Raw genomic sequence first — 12,178 nt, 5'->3', positions numbered from 1 at the left:
TCAAGTAATTATGTGTTAGAATTGCTTCTCCACTCTTATTAGCTCTGTGATATTTGAAATATTTATTAATTCACTTAAATATATATTAAATATACATTAAATATGTTAAACATATGATTTATATATATATATGATTTCTTCTTGTCATCCACCACCATCATGGAATGACTATGCTAATGGGGAAGGCAGATTATGAAGAAATAAATAAACCCAATGATAGCATGTGAGGAAAATGCTGTGAGGAAAATGGGTTGGAGTATAACTATGTGGCGCTCAGAGAAGGCCCTTGTGAGGGGGTGACATTTAAGCTGAGATTGGGCAGAGGAGAAGGAGACAGCCATGTAAGAACCCGTGAAAAAGAGTATTCTAGGAGGAAGGCGTAGCAAGTGAGAGCTCCTGAGAACCTGGTTCTTCCCTTCCCTCATATGCGAATTATTACGGTAATAGCATCTCTCACCCAGGATGGCTTTACGGTTTGAATCAGACCAACCATATAAAGCATCTATCCCATTCTCTGGTCAATAGTAAGCACTAAACAAATATTTCTTGGTAGTATAATTAAGAATAAACTAGATCAAGTTGACCTTTTTTGAAGGGAGACTTTAGTTATAGGTATTTTACTCTACATACTGACCCAAATTTACTTATTCTCTGTCAAATCAATTCAAATCAATTGTTGTCGGGCACCTACTGTGTATAAGCTGGTGTGCTGGATGCTATGGAAGGCTGAGGAAATATCAAGGAACTGAGAGCTCTGTTTTATTTTTATTTATTTATTTAAATGGGTAATTTTTTAATTTATTGGTACTTATAAACGAACCAGCCAACTGGTAGTATTATGATGTGGACAAATCAAAACATCTTTCTACAAATACTGGAGTGGTGGAAAAAATTAGGGGTTGTAAGTAAAATAGCAAAAAGGGGCAGAGGAAATCAGTGAAGCACATTTAGTTTAATCCTTCACCTTAACAACTGAGGTTCTTAACAAGTAAAGCCTCCCCACCCCAGAAAATATGAATAATCCTTCATCACACATCTTTGTACTTTTGCTCCCTATTCTTGAGGTTAGGTTCTAGATCCTAAAGATATCCAAAAAATAGTATTATAACCTAGTTATCTGTAGCCGCCAGTCATCTTTTATCATGTTGTCCGTAGAAGTCAATGCTTCTGAAACCTCTTTGATTAGACACCAATCATACACCCCCAAATTGACACAAAAGTCAGAATGAAAAGCAGCTTATCAAGGCAGAGAAAGATGTAATTGTAAAAGAAAAATTCTAGGGAAGTAATACAGTCACGGCTCAAATTGAGATTGAATAATACAGCCATCGTTACAGATCTTCAGGCTGTATGTTCAGAGAGTAATTTGGGAATAAATCCATGCTTTGCTGTTGGGAATTGAAATACTTAGCAGTTTGCTGTATCATGTTATAGCTTTCCCTGGCAGTTTCCAAGGTGGCCTCCAAATCAGTGACAGGAGAATTTTGCCGGTACTGGATCTGGGGCTGCAGGAATTCCTCAACATAGTTGTTGAATTGATTGTTCCAAGTCTGGTTATTCCAGGCTTGGGGGCACCAGGTCTGACTGTTCCAGCTCTGGTTATTCCAGGACTGACTGTTCCAGCTCTGGTTGCTCCAAGTTGGGTTATTCCAGGTCTGGTTACCCCACATGGGCAGGTTTCCGGAAGAGTTCACCAAGCATTCTTGGCGGTAGGAATAGAAGGCCGGGTATTCTGCAGTTGCTGGGCCCTGAGTCACAATGTTGGTATTCCTGGACCAGTTGTTTTTCTGCCACCTCTTACATTTCATTCTCTGGTTCTGGAACCAGGTCTTAACCAGTTTGTAGCTAAGGTTCAGGATGTTGGAAAGTTCTTGCATTTGCTGGAGGCTGAGGTATTTCTGCCTCTGAAATCTCTCATTGAGCACACGCAGCTGCGTCTGAGAGAACACGGTTCTGGTCTTCTGCTTCTTGACCAGGACCTTCTCTTCCTTCTTCTCTGTGCTCTTGTCTGCGGCCGTGGCCAGTAGTTTTACTCTGGGGCTTGTGGAAGAATCAGGACTGTCCAGTCTCCATGTCGTGGGTCTCAGCAGATGACATTTGCAAGGACACATAACTTTCTTCAGGCCCATAGATCTCAGGCATTGGTGAAGATTCCCTAGAATTGGATGCTTCGGGGCCACGCAGGCTTTGGGGACAAGCTGGGTCCACACTCATGTTGTTGAATTGAAGGAGAGGGAGAAAACCAAAGAGCTAGATAGATGGTAGGAAAAGTCCAGGCTTTAAGAATCTAGGTAGAAGAGCTTAGAGAAAGGTGATGATGTCCAGGTGTAAAAGTATTAAAAAACATGGGATGAAGGGAAGTCACCTGTGTGATAACAGAAGCCTACCAGCCCAGTGTAGGAAAATGACAAAAAAATTTGTGGAGGCTCTAGACTTATAAATAAGGCTCAGCCATACTTCGACCCACCCCTCCTGGCAGCCCCACGCCCACCTGTTTTAGTTTTTTAAAGATTTTATTTTTTTGATGTGGACCATTTTTAAAGTCTTTATTGAATTTGTTACAATATTGCTTCTGTATTGGTATTTTGGCCGCGAGGCATGTGGGATCCCAGCTCCCCAGCCAGGGACTGAACCTGCACCCCCCTCACTAGAAGGCGAAATCCTAACCACTCGACTGCCAGGGAAGTCCGGAGAGCTCTGTTTTATATTATATGTTTCACTTCTATTTTTTTTTTTCTACTGCTTTGTCTCACTATCCATTCTAGAAGCTTCTTCCCCAAGTGTATGTATGCATGCACATGCGTGCACGCACACACACATGCACCTCCTTACATTTTCCTTCCATCTGACTACTTGGAAATTCAGTATACATGGCTTTTCTTGGGTGATGACCTTATAAATCATTTGAATCACAGTTGGTATTTCTGAACATTTGAAATGCTTGCGGCAAGGAAGCCTTCACATTTCTGAAAAAAAGGCTGTCACAAGTACTGAACTTTACTGGAAAAGGAGCCAGATGCTAATGGAAAATATAAATGTTATCCAAGAAAAGTTTTGCGTTTGTATATTCAGAATTTTTTGTACCTCCTAGCTACATGCAGGCTATATTTCTTTTCTTCATGTAGGTGTCCACTTCCAAGGAAATATGACTGAAATATTAGAAATGTAAAATTAATTAACACCTTGTATAGTTCATTTGGCTCCTGCAGATTCAGTAATGGTTTTATTTATGTATAACTGTGTCTGTTGCTTATTTTTGACAAGTTTGGACAAAATATCTGTTCTGCATAATTTCTGGGTTGCTGATGCTGCTGAGAATAACTACAAGGGTAAGAGATAATGAAAGGATAATGAGAGACTGTGACGTGTTACTGTGAGGGATTATGCTTTTATTTGCACTGATTATGTGCCAATCCTGTGTTTTTATTAAAAATGAGAGTATATTTTAAAGTTAATGCTTTCTTTGATAGAAACAAAGTTAAAGAAAATGACTTATTTTAGTTAGCGCTTTTAAAAACGTAAAGATTGCACCTTTAAGGATGTTTTTGATTGTCCTGAAACTTGATTGCTAAAGACAGTGTCCTTCAATAATAAAAGACTGATCTAAACATAACATCTGAAAAAAGGGCCATGAAAGTTTAACTTTACTTTGTTATCTATTATTCAATTGTTCTTTTGTTTTCATCTCACTTCTTTCTTTTTAAGACAAAGCCATAGCCTAAACTATCCCAAACTGGAGGAACCTATTCTTTTCTTTTTTAAAATAAATTTATTTATTTATTTATTTATTTTTGGCTGTGTTGGGTCTTTGTTGCTCCACGCAGGCTTTCTCTAGTTGCAGTGAGTGGGGGCTACTCTTCATTGCGGTGCGCACGCTTCTCATTGTGGTGGCTTCTCTTGTTGCGGAGCACGGGCTCTAGGTGCATGGGCTTCAGTAGTTGTGGGATGTGGGCTCAGTAGTTGTGGTTCGGGGCCTCAGTTGTTGTGGCGCACGGGCTTAGTTGCTCCGCGGCATGTGGGATCTTCCTGGACCAGGGCTCAAACCCGTGTCCCCTGCATTGGCAGGATTCTTAACCACTGCGCCACCAGGGAAGCCCAGGAATCTATTCTTTAAACTTGAGTTTTTCCTGATAAAACACTTGTTTGTTATATGTATGGAATAAAATAAAAGAACATTTTTAGTAGATCGTTGTTGGGCAGATGGAAAAACAAATTTCATCAAGTTTATAGCATGGTGACTCTACATTAAGACTTATTTCTCCGATATGAGAAAGACCTCTTTTTATACCTGCATATAAGTGTGTGTATACATATAAATGTGCGTGTATATGTGTGTGCATAAATATAAATATATATGTTACTGTGGTATATTTAAATCTTGAGAAGGCTTAGTGATTATAGAATTTCTAAATAATAAATAAATTTAAGTGACATTACTATTAGATTTTCAGTCGTAAGTTGGAAATATCTGAGGAACAGGTGGTTCATGAAGTATCAGAATTTAATGTGAAATCTGAGGTTAATTACTGTGGGTAATTGTCTTTGGAAATGCAATGTGTTGGTAAATCTGTTTTTAGATCCTGAGAGCATTAGTAGGACATAGGAGAACAACTAGTGTTTATTTATTAACTCAATATTTATTTAGCACTTATCAGTGCTAAGCACTGTGCTAAATTCCAGAGAAGCAAGCTGTAGCTGCTCTGGTTTTCCGCAGCCTATCATGTAGCCAGATCCCCTCTTTCTCTTAGTATCAACATACCTTCTCTGCATAGCTGCCCCCTCTCACTTTTTGGTCCTGGTGAGGCAATGGTCATGAAGCCAACGTCCTCGGAGCCCATGGTGATAGGTATTTGACTTAGGTTGAGCTAATCATAGTACTTGGCTTCGTGGTAAATTTGTCGATGAGTCTATGACTCATAGGGGAATTAATCTGTGGATGTTTGGGAAGAAAGATTTGCTTTCCTTTGGGGTTGGTCATCTGAGATGCCACAGTCCAGGACATGTGAGTTAGTGAACCACAGTGCCCCATTAGTTTCTTCGTTAGAACTAGGTTCCTAGGTTAATTCCATGTCCTGGCTATTGTAAATAGTGCTGCAATGAACATTGGGGTGTATGTGTCTTTTTGAATTACGGTGTTCTCTGGGTATATGCCCAGTAGTAGGATTGCTGGGTCACATGGTAGTTCTGTATAAACGCATATATGTGGAATCTGAAAAAATTGGTATAGATGATCTTACATACAAAGCAGAAATAGAGACACAGACATAGAGAACAAGTGTATAGATACCAAGGGGGAAAGTGGGGGTGGGGTGGGATGAACTGGGCGATTGGGATTGATGTATATACACTACTGATACTAAGTATAAAATAGATAACTAATGAGAACCTACTGTATAGCACAGGGAGCTCTACTCAGTGCTCTGTGGTGACATAAATGGGAAGAAAATCCAAAAAAGAGGGATATATATATATATATGTATAGCTGATTCACTTTGCTGTGCAGTAGAAACTAATAAAACATTGTAAAGCAACTATACTCCAATAAAAAATAAAAACACACGCACAAAGAACTAGGTTTCTATCTCTTGTAGTCACAAGTCTGGGTTAATGAAATTGTGGATGCAGAGGTATAGAAAATAGGGGTCTAGCTTTTAAGTAATTCCATCTGATGAGACAGACTTATAAAGCAATAGTTCAATATAATATGAAAAGCACTGTTTGTGGTGTGTTCACAGTATAATGAAACCAGAGAGGAGAAAGAAACTTGGCCTAAGAGGACTAAGGGCTTGTGAAGGTTTCAGAGAGTAATATTTGATCTGGGTGTTAAATTATGCATGGATAGTTACCAAGGCAGATGAGAAAGGAGAGCTTATTAAAACCAAACACATAGCATGTAAAAGCGTAGAAATCAGAAAATATATAATGTGTTCAGGGATTGTAAGAAGTTCTCTATTTCTGCTGTTCATAAATTGTGAGAAGTGGATGATAGATGAAGATGAGGTCTGGTGGTCCGTTGGGTGGGTTTTGATAAAATTTGACTGGTATGTACCTAAGGAAAAATCTGCCCACCCCTGGATATAACAATAATATTGGAATTTTAAAAATCCAGATATAATGAAGATTTAAAAAATAGTTAATATTTGAGTGTTAAAACCTCTCTCCTCTTCTTTTTGTCTTCTCCTGTATATGTCAGCCAGGTTCTCAGACCTTTCACATGCTGACCAGAGTAATGGATGAAGCAGAGCATTGCTAAAGGCAAAAAGATGAGTTATAAAGATAGATAATTGGGGGAACAAAGACTATGTTGTAGTCAGTTCAGGCTGCTGTAACAAAATACCATAGGTGGGTGGCTTATAAGCAATAGAAATTTATTTCTCACAATTCTGGAGGCTGGGAAGTCCAAGATCAAAGCACCAACAGATTTGGTGTCTGTGAGAGCCTGCTTCTTGGTTCACAGACGATTGTCTTCTGGCTATGTCCTCACATGGTGAAAGAGGAAAACTCTGGTCTCTTTAGCCCCTTACAAGACTACAAATTCCATTCATTACCCTTGTGATCTAATCACTCCTATAGGCCCTACCTCCTAATACCATTACATTGGAAGTTGAGATTATAACATATGGATTTTGAGGGACATAAACATGTAGGCCATAACAGACTACTTCTGGAAAAGTGGAAGAATGGAAAGAAAGAGAGAGAGGAAAAAAAAGAAGCAGGGAAAGTTGAGTTTTAAGATTTTTTGAGGATTTTAAATACATGAGCCTAGAAGCTAGAGACCAGAAACTGTGGGTAGTAGCTATGATACTAGGTTAGAGAATGAAAAAAAAAGAATTGGGAAACTGTGTTTAAAACCATTGCTGTGTATTTTGAATATAGTTTCCCTTTGCTGTCTTTTCCAGACATATTAATAAATACTTTTTCAGTGATTTTCTTTCATTGTTACTGAATGCATGTTTTTTTTTTTGATGAGACACCAAATAAGGCTATCCAATTTTTATCAGCTTATGTAACAGAAAGGGACTTCTCTACGTATCTTCAGTTTAGAAAGGTTAAGTATACAGTTTAAAACTCTAATGAGGCTAATTATATGGACATGTATGATGGTTAATTTTATGTGTCAACCTAGTGAAGCCAGGGTACCTAGATGTGCTATGAAGGTATTTTTTAGATGAGTTTAACATTTAAATCAGTAGACTTTGAGTAAAGCAGATTATCATAATGTGGTTGGCCTCAACTAAAAAATTAAAGGTTTTAAGAAAAATAAAGGACTGGAGTCCTAAGAGGACCTGTGTATTTTCTCCAATGCCTATATCCTAAGCTCAGTCTTCTTGGTTTTATCACTCTGATGGTAGGAACAATCAAGGTGAAAATTCCAAGGAAAATCTCTTTAAGGAAACATGGGAGTGTTTCTTCCCTAGGGCCTTGGTAGTTGGTCTAAACACCTTTTGAAGATGGAGCCTCTTCTGAGCACAAAGTAGACCAGGCTCATCTAACGGATTTCAAAGAGAATCAAGATGAGTCCAAAACGAGGACAAATCCCAGGGGAATAAGCTACCTGAATTAAAATGATTTAAATGTCTTCTCTCCAAATAAGAAAAGTTTATATCATTAGCGTCAGCACTTTAGTCTAATAGTGTGTTTTTAATCTTGATCACTATTACGGTTTCTTTCAGGTTCAGGGTTTATTGGTGGGTTCAGGAAGGTGGGAGAAGGAAAGCGTTTTGTGTTCCTTCCAGAATTCAAAGTAAATTTTAACCTGGAAAACTGTATGTATCATCTGCTTTCCCCCAAATTCCACAATTCTATTATATTCTTAAAATTTCTTTTGGTCTATAACAAATTCTTCTGCACTGCCATTTACTATACAATTCCCTTAACAACATTGGCAATATAGAATGGATCAGAAAGAATGTAATTAATTTAGGCACAGGAATAAGGATTGAGCATTCTTCTTGAATTCACACGAGAGCTTAAAATTTTTTTAGCTATCTCAAGTCTTCTAAGGAACTCACATCAGTAAGTTAACATCACCAAATGTTTTTGAGATAGTTGCTGAGACATACCCAAGGCTATTTATAGACACATTTAAAACATAAATAGAGAACAATAGGCAAACTGTAGTTTGTGGCAATCAAGCTGAATCCAGTGTTAAAGAGTAGAAACAGAAAACCTTCCAGCTAACCTTCCAGAAGTTTACATTATTCATCCTTATATCTACCACTACACTTAATACAATCTTATACCCATAGTAGACACTCAGATCTTTTTGGAATGAAATTTTAAAATGGTTTGTAATTTCAAGATGATGGTGGTAGTTTTTATACTGATAAAGAGAATTATCTTCTGAATAGCACTGTGTACACACTCAGAATTTTACAGTATGCTTTTTAATGAAATAAAAAACCATTTTCTGTACCCTTTAATTGTATCAGCAGTCAGTGCTTATTTGCTGTGTCCTCCTGTAAGCACTTTCCTAAGCCCCGCTGGGAATAAGTGGCTTATTTAGGCAAGCTCCTGGAGCATTGCTGACCCTTTATGACCTCTTAGGAGGGAGGAACAACAAACCTCTCTGGTATTACTGTCTGGGAAGAATACTGGTGAAACAATGCAACAGGCTTTCTTTTCAAAGAAAAAAATAGACTCATAATTGGAAAAACGTTTTGTGTGTTGCTGACCCTATAAAAGATTAAAATTAAACTCTAAAGTAAAAAATGACTCAAATCAGATGGTACTTTAAAACATTTGTTCTTGCCATTTGCAATCAAAGTTCTCATAGACACTAGACACACTATAAATACTGCAATGTAATTATGTAATACGACAATAATATCATTTAAATATATAATACAATCAAGGTAGATATCATAATCACTGCCATTATTCAGTGCAGACAGTGTGTAGGGAAAGGTATTAGGCCCTTTATGTTTGTTATATTATTTATCGCTCTAAACAATTATATAAAGTGAATTTTATTATCTGCATTCAAAAAATGAGGAAACTGAGGCATAGTGAGGTTAAGTAACTTACCTACAGCAACAGAGCTAGTAAGTTTATGGAGCTGGAAATTTGAACCAGGTCTGTGTTTTCAAAGGCTGTGCTCTTTATTCAGTAGCTATTTATCATCACCACTAACTTTGATGATGTGCAAAGTAAACAAAGAAAAACAAAAAACCTATGTGCAACACAATGGATACAATCAGGTAAACAAAAGAATACATTTTTCTGAAAGTAAAAGTTTACTGGGTGTGTCAGTATATATATATATATATATATATATATATATGTATATAAAGCAAGCTACATAAACCTATTCTGACTTTTGTTCTGGAAGCTGACACAAAACACACGAAAGATCAGCATACTTTATTTTTAGAAATCTGAAAACAAAGGATACTCATACTCAGATTATATTTGGTGACTTGTTTCCATTTTTACTTGATTCTTTTACCGTCTGAATCAAAGAGGAGTACTTTTCCAGAAATATGAGAGTCTACTTTTATTAATCCATGCTCGTCTTCTAAGTGGGATCAGATATTGTGTGCTGCTACTGTATTTGAGATTCATGCTGACATTCACTTCCCTGTTGTGCAGTTGCAACTATATACAGTTAGGCAAGTTATATGACAACACTGCAGATGGATATTACATATAGACTTCCTTTGTCAGAATATATTTTAAATTCCACAGAAAATACAAACCATACCATGGCAAGAAGGGTACTGATGAATAGGTATTTTAGGCTTGCAGAGGCTACGATGTGTTCATTCATTCATTCTCATGTGCTCGTTCATTTAATAAATACTTCTTCAGCATCAACTAGGTGCTAGGCACTGTCATAGACACTTGGGATACATTAATGAACAAAGTAGACTAAAATCTCTACTTTGTGAAATGTACCTTCTGCTAATTAGGTATGTCTTAAGCACGCCAAACTCCTATTTGACGTATGCCTAAACCAGAGGTCAGCAAGCTTTTTCTGCAAAGGGTCAGTAATAAATACTTTAGGCTTTGTGGGCCATACAGTTTCTGTTGTGATCACTCAACTGTTACGTTTCATTGTAATGTGAAGCAGCCATAGACAGTATGTAACATACGTGGGTGTCTGCCAATAAAACTTTACTTACAAAAAACAGGCAGTGGACCTAGACTGTATGTGATCTGGTCTAGGCTTGTGACTCTGATAGCTTGGAAAGAGCACACAAACGAAGCTACGTAGTGTGAGAAGTTACTTTAGGAGTTAATCAAGTGAACTTCATATTGTAGATGAATTAGGTGAGGCACAGAGAGGTTGAATGATTAGCTTAAAGTAACAAACTAGTGGCAAAACCAAGACTCAAACCTGTAGCTCCTGACTCCTAATATATTTTCTTTTTACTTCACTTTATTGCCTTTACTGTGCTGGGAGCAATAGAATTTATTGTTAAATTGTTGAAATATGTAGAAAAGAACATTTTTCTTTTGTTTCTTGGGGTCCTGATGCTACCAGCGTTAAACGCTGGCCCCGCCATGTCTATTACCACCCTGCCCCATCACCATCACAGCCATCCACCACCACTACCAACACCATCAAGTCACTGCCACCACCACTACCAGCATCACCGACATCACTTTCACCACCATCATCATCACAATGCCAGAAACCACCTAAAACCACCAGGAACACACCCATAATCCCAAAGCTGGGTTTAATTACCTGGTGCAGCAGGGTCTGAGAATGCCTTCAAGTGCAGAGGTGAAAGCATTTCAGGAAGGGAGTCTTGGGAGGACCTTCTTACAGGGTTTGGACTTCTTGTGCTGATGATTCTAAGGATGGATTATAAAATGGAAACTCATTCTGGATTTGATGTTATCAAGAAATAGGGACAGCTGGATGACTGGATTTCTTAATTCATTTTATCCAATCAGTGAGAGGATTAAAGCAGTGCTAGAAGTAGCACTGGTAAAGGAGCAGCCATCACTCAGGTTACTCAGAAGAGGGGCCGACAGTGAGTGGCCTTGTCAGTATCTCATTCCAAGCATCTTTTTTTCACATTCTTACTTGCATTTTTTTATTTCCATAAAAATACAGGTCCACTGTTGAAAGTTATAAAATTCAGATAGGAAAAAGAAAATTAAATGCCCCATCCAGAGATAACCATAAAGAACAACTTAGTGTGGATCACTTTTCTGTCTGTAGATGCACATGCATGCATTTGCACCGAAAATGGGATTACAGTATACATTCCAGTTTAAATTAAAATTACAACTTAATAAATAATGAGCAAGTTTCCCTTAAAAGATAGCATTCTTTTTTATGGCCTGAAAAATATTTCAATGTGTGCTTGTCATCATTTATTTAAGCGTTTAGTTTTTATTATATATTTAGAAGATAATTTCCAGCTTTTTGCTGTTATTAAAAAGACAGGCACATCTTTGTGTGCCTCCTAAATACTTTTCTTGGGATTAACTTCTGGAAAAGAGAATGTTAGATCAAAGTGTATGCACATTTTTAAGTCTTTAAAAAAATCTTGTTAAACTGCCACCAGGCAATATGTATAAATATTTACTCACACTTGGCAATATACGAGAATATTCCCACCCCACCCCCTCCTATTTTATTTAAAATTGACTCCAGCATAATGTCCTAAGAGCATAATTTTGTTCAGTTCTTGTTACACAGAATTCACTCACATTTCTAGCCAGTTTTGTACTTTTACTGAGTATGTAGCGTGGGCCAGTCACTGTGCGAGGTGCTAAATACACAAAGATGAATTATCTGTGATTTTCCATGAAATCAGCATCTTGTCACAGTCTGGATACATGACCATCAAATGCTTTTATAGAAAAGGATGAGAAGATAAGCAAATCTGGTTAGATGAGCTTTTATTGGAGGCAAATTGTCTTTATTTTGTGGCACCTACTGCAATCAATTTATTGTGAATAATTTATCATCATCTTGGATGTGTGACACAAAGATGAACATTTTCTCCAAATATTTAAAGCCTTTATTAGAGATAAGTTAATACAACTTTTGTTTGATCCATTCTTACTGGAAATATTTGTTGGACTCCTAGGAAGGTAATCACCGTAAAATGCATTGCTGGCTCAGGGGCAAACACTGAACTAATTATTCTGGACAAAAAAAATGTGTTGGATTTAAGTCCTATATCCTTGTTGCTGCACCGTGCAAGTAGCCCCA

At 37.5% G+C, this 12,178-nt stretch overlaps 1 pseudogene; it reads right to left on the bottom strand.

The window, feature by feature from the left end:
- Positions 1–1,331: 1,331 nt before the first annotated feature.
- LOC101333706 (homeobox protein NANOG pseudogene) lies at positions 1,332–2,214 on the bottom strand (annotated as a pseudogene).
- Between the last annotated feature and the right edge of the window lie 9,964 nt (positions 2,215–12,178).

This window comes from Tursiops truncatus, chromosome 4 (genome assembly GCF_011762595.2).
Source record: "Tursiops truncatus isolate mTurTru1 chromosome 4, mTurTru1.mat.Y, whole genome shotgun sequence".
NCBI lineage: Eukaryota > Metazoa > Chordata > Mammalia > Artiodactyla > Delphinidae > Tursiops > Tursiops truncatus.
The sequence above is the reverse complement of the archived record's forward strand: the minus strand, read 5'-3'. Positions and strand labels throughout refer to the sequence as shown.